General features: G+C 40.7%; 1 long non-coding RNA gene across 1 annotated transcript; it reads left to right on the top strand.

The window, feature by feature from the left end:
* The first annotated feature begins 13 nt into the window (after positions 1 to 13).
* On the top strand, positions 14 to 1,058 carry LOC106957752 (uncharacterized). The gene is made up of 2 exons (XR_001427019.1): positions 14 to 291; positions 798 to 1,058. It is a non-coding gene; the product is annotated as an uncharacterized LOC106957752 (long non-coding RNA).
* The last annotated feature ends 4,412 nt before the right edge of the window (positions 1,059 to 5,470 follow it).

Genomic DNA, 5,470 nt, shown 5'->3' with positions numbered 1-5,470 from the left:
TTTTAAGACTTTTCCTAGATTGGCCCAGACAATAGAAAAAGTTCAGTGTTGCTTTTATTCTCATTTCCATGTAAGCTGTACAAAAAAAGGTACAAAGATGGTCTTCAGGTCAAAATGACCCGTGAGGCAAATGGAGTTGAAATCAAGGTCACAGAGTTATTTACAAACCACAGAATGTTACAAAGTTTTAGTTGTGTCTCAGATCAATCAGTAGCAGAAGTAAACAAGGCAAACCAGGTGGTGTTCTCGCAGACTTCAGAAGACCACCTGTTATTTCAAGAGGTTATAAAGGTGCTGCATAACAGGACCCTGTATTGTGTCTGTGCTGAAGCCATGAGTGTGCGCTATAACACTGAAGAGGCTTTAGAGGTGATTTTCTCACATCCAGCAAGACAAGTCTGATTCAGAAGAGGAAGTGGAGGATGTATCCGAAGAAGAAGATGGAGAGAAATACAACCCAGAGCATGATGAATCATCTTCAGAAGAAGAAAACCCTGAAGCTGAAAGTGAGACTTTTCTTTCAAAAAATGGCAAAATAACATGGTCCTCAGCGGCATATGACCAACACGGCAGGCATGCAGAACAAAACATTGTAAAGATGACCCCAGGACCCACAAGGTATGCCGTTTCTAATGCCCATGATATTGTTTCTACATTCTACCTGTTTATCACACCAGCAATAGAAAAAATAATGCTGGATATGACAAATCTGGAGGATTTTCACAAATATGGAGACAGCTGGAAAAAGATGGATGAGACTGACCTGCAGGCCTACTTAGGGCTGCTAACCTTAGCAGGTGTATACAGGTCCCGAGGTGAGGATGCAGCTAGCTGTGGCAGAGGGACTGAGGGGTCACAAGGTGACATGTGACAATTTCTTCACCTCATATGAACTCGGACAGCAGCTCCTGAAGAGGAAGATCACCATGGTTGGTACAGTTCGAAAGAACAAGCCTGAGCTCCCACCTGCACTGCTTGGGTCAAAGGAGAGAGAGGTCTTCTCCTCAAAGTTTGCCTTCACACCCACCACCACTCTAGTTTCCTACCTCCCAAAGAAAGCACTGAGTACACAGACGGCGACATTAGTGATTGTGAGGACAGGAAGCCAATCATCATCCTGGAATTCAACCGAAACAAAGGAGGTGTGGACAACCTAGATAAGGTGATTGGAACATATAGCTGCAGAAGAATGACTGCCCGCTGGCCCCTGGCCATCTTCCACAACATCATTGATGTGTCCTCCTACAATGCCTTTGTGATTTGGAGAGAGATCAACCCGACCTGGATGTCTCATAAGCACAAGAGGAGGGTGTTCCTGGAGCAGCTAGGAACGGCACTTGTAAGTCCACTCATTGAAAGAACGAAGCATGTCCCCCGCACAGAAGCCTCAGCAGCAGTTGTGAAAGCTATTCAGAGTGCAGCAGCTCCTGATCAACCTGAGGATCCATCTACCACAGCCACTTCCCCAGCTAGGACAAGTAAGAGGAAGAGATGTCAGTTCTGCCCTCAAAAGAAGGACTGTAAAATACATACTGTGTGCTGCAGGTGTAAGAAATATATCTGCAAAGGCTGTGCACTTGCATACTGCCCTACATGTGCTAATTAGTTGAATGGGTTATGTTATTTTTCATATTTTTGTATTGTACATTCTCTTAAATTGTTCACTGGAGAAAAGTAAAAGAAACGGAGTCATTGGGATGAATAAAAATAAATAAATTCAAAACTCCTCTTTGCACATTTTTGTCTTTTCTTATGATATAGAAATCCAAGTGGAGAGGGAAAACTCAAGTATTCACACATTTTGTGGTGAATGATAATATGCAAGATGAAATTTGGTGTTTAAAATTCAATTAAGCTGCTTAGATTGGGGATTTAGTGGAGACGGGTCATTTTGTATAGAGAAAATGAGGACAACAGGAGGTTAATCTCATAGTATCTTCCCCTGTGTTTAAATACTTTTTTGACAGTTATCAGTAAAAGGTCAATATCAGCCAAGATAAGATGTAATATAAAAGTGTGTTTTTATTCAGACTGAAACAACTATCATCACCTAGTAGCTTAGCTTTGACTTTGTAACGGTGGACTTATAACATCCCATCATTCATTCCTAATTATTCATAAGTGGATATGCTTGGTCTCTTGGACAATGCATGTACAACAAATGCAACACTTTTCATGTTCTTTTTGAAATCCCTTGTAAACTGTGATTTCATTTCCACCTCATTTCTGCTCTACTTTGCTAGTAATAAAATTCCCAATAAAATATACTAAAGTTTGTTTCTTTACATAAATTCTTTCTCAAGGCACTGCTAGTCAAGAATGTGATGTTTTTGATGGGATCTGTTGGACCACAAGATGGCACTGACGTCAAGTAATATGCCACAGGAAATGTAATACTTTTAAGTGGGAACATCAACTTGTGTAACTGTCTCCAGCTTCTCAGATCAGGTTTTAAATCACGATACAGCTGCAAATAACAATAACTTTCTTTAAGTGTTGTTTAACCTTCTGTAGGTTTTTGTCTTTGACTACGCTCCTCATGTATGAGAGTGTACAAATTCTCCATAAGCTCTTGGAGGGACTTTAACTGTATAGCCAGCAGCTTTCATTGCTCTCCTGTAATAATTGGCAACTGACACAAAGAGAGTGATCCAGACAATAGTGGATGACACATTTATTTACATTAACATGTCACAGAATATTATTTGAAAAAAAAATGAAAAAAAAAACAGAAGATAAAAATAGCCCTCTGGGGTGGTAAAAGTGCATCAGCTCCTTTCTGCATGGTGTATAAGTGAGTAGAGGGTAAAATAACTTGGCATGTCCTCTATTTTTTGCTTGTGATGCAGATGCGCTGGTATGACTTGTGGTTTGCATGTGAAAAAGACAAAGTCAAGGCCTATACCTATGCATGTACAACAAACAGACACAGTAAGTCATGCAGTCATGAGTTTGTTTCCCTTTCCTTGTCCTTCAGCTGGCTGCCAAAAATGTTTTCCAAGTGAAATCTAAATTGACATTTTGCAACACTGGATCAGCAGATAATGTGGACTCGTACATGGCAAATAACAGCAGAAGGGAGGAGGGGCTTGTTTTGCAAAAAAGAAGAAAAAGAAAGAAAAAAGGTCACAGTTGGAGGAAGACATGTATTGCCCCCTGTGCCACAGAGCACAGAATGGCATTAACCTAATGAGTCTTTACATAGTAATTAAAGCCTCCCCACTCAATGATACGCCACGCTCTGCTGCACAGACTGAGAATTAATTAGCAGTACCAATCAATGATATTATCTGTGGATGTTAGTTGGTTAAAAAACTCAGGCAGGCAGTGGCATTTAGCTGTGATTAATGAATTAGCCTTCCCTACAGCCTTGGCTGCAATCTTGAAAAATCTATTCCATTTCAAAGTGACCTCCGGTTGGAACACCCATACGATAAGCATCCAAATGCAACAAAACTCACACATGACCATACATGATCTTCAAAAGGGAACAGCAAACAGCGGCGCAGATTATGCAGAAGTTGATGTCAGAAGACATCCTGTCTGAGGTTCCTTACATTCTTAGATGAGATTATCTTCAGGGTTGTGCGATCAACTGGTGTCAACACACAAAGCTGCAGAACAGCAAACACTGCGCTGGTTAAAGTGATGATTTTATTTTTGATCAGTGATTCAATGGCTTAGACTGTACAGGAATTTCCAAGTAGAATACATTTTTCTCACAAAGTGTACTCAGCTTAAAGATTGTTTCCCCCCATCCCCGAAGTATTCACCAACTACCACTCCAAGAAAACATTTATTTATTTAACAGGGGCATGTATTCAAATCATGTGATTTGCAAACACCAAAAATATATATAGCAAAAAAGTAAATATGTTTTCTTTATTTCTTATGAAAATGCTATATGCGTATTTCAAATATGACTAAAAAAAATTTGACTTGGACATCTAATGCCTTGAAATTGGTCCTCTCTTTAAAATATTCCAGTTCTTATGCAACTCCGAATTCAGGAAGTCATCACAAAAGCACCTCTCTATTAATCCCTTAGCAACGTTGTTATAATTTGAGTAACGTAAGGGACTTTTTGCATCTCATCTGATTGAAAAAACATCTTCAAATTTGGCTCTTGGAAAAATGTAGATGTTTTATGTATTTCTAATTCCGTAGTGTTATTTTATGTTTTTATTCACTGTACTTATCTTTGTGCTGTGGCAGATACAATATATATATATATATATATATATATATATATATATATATATATATTTCACTCCAGAATGTATGCTCTCATTGTGAAAGGTGAAGAAGAGACCAACATTTGTCTTCCATTCTATTTTTGGTTGGAAGACATTGAGAATAAAGCAAGACTCAAATGACTCTTCTTCTTCTGCTGACTTTCACAGTGGTGACCCCGAACATCTGCGAACGTCTGAACATGTTTTTGAATGAGAACTCACCAGATGCTACCGCCGCTTCTATGCCAGCTGTGGTTTCAGACCCAGTTTCTTGCCAGAAATTGCAAGTCGTCCAAGCTGATGGAGAAGATGTTGGTGTTATTTGGCTCAAGAGATGTTTTCTTCCTTTTTATGCACCTCTTTCTGTGCCAGTTTTCTCCACTTGTTTGTTGGCCAGCTCCCCGCTGACTGGACAAAGGATTGTCGCTCCCTGGCTGAAGAAGCGAACTGGATTTTGTTGGCTTCCAGAGGCTACAGTGTAAATGCACTTTTACTAGGTGTGACTCAAGGAGAGTCGTAGCCTGTTGATGCCATGGCTGCTGTGACGGAGGGACAGAATGACAACATTCTCTGAACAGTTCTAAATGGGGAATCTAGATTTTTGCCCCGCTGGTACCACATCACTGCCTTCCACAGGTGTTTGTGGCAAAAGACCTGATGTCTGCCGAGTATGTGTTTATCCGCCATGACTCACACCATTCAGCCTCCTTAAAGTGGTCCATTCCGTGTTTTGGAGAGTGGACCTAAGTATTTTTTGGTGTAGTTGGGGGGTAATCAGAAGAGTATTTCAGTGGACCATTTGAAGCCAGCTCATGTGTTACCAGGGGACCAGTTGAGTTGGCTCAGCCACCTCACCGTGGTCATCCCCAGTTTCTTTACCTACTCTTCCCGGGTTCTTCCCTCACATCTGGTTTGTCCCCCTCAGGTGGACAGTTCAGTAGCAGTTGATCCAGAGACTCTCACTGCCAGATGTACTCAACAAGTTCTAAGCTCGCTTTGAGGATCCTAACATCTCCCTCAGCACCAGACTACTACCACCAACTGGTGACAATCCTCTCTGTGTGATGTAGTTGACTGTAGCTGCAGGCAGACCCTGCTTTAAATACACTTTGAAACCACGACAACGCATGTATATCTATATAGTTATCATTGAAAACAATTTAATGACTTATTTTCATCAGAACTTGCTGTGTATGGTGACTGGGACTTCTTAATGCGCATGCGCAGGCATGGTA

This window comes from Poecilia latipinna, unplaced genomic scaffold (genome assembly GCF_001443285.1).
Source record: "Poecilia latipinna isolate Pla-1442-1.1 unplaced genomic scaffold, P_latipinna-1.0 Scaffold933, whole genome shotgun sequence".
NCBI classification, from domain to species: domain Eukaryota; kingdom Metazoa; phylum Chordata; class Actinopteri; order Cyprinodontiformes; family Poeciliidae; genus Poecilia; species Poecilia latipinna.
The sequence above is the reverse complement of the archived record's forward strand: the minus strand, read 5'-3'. Positions and strand labels throughout refer to the sequence as shown.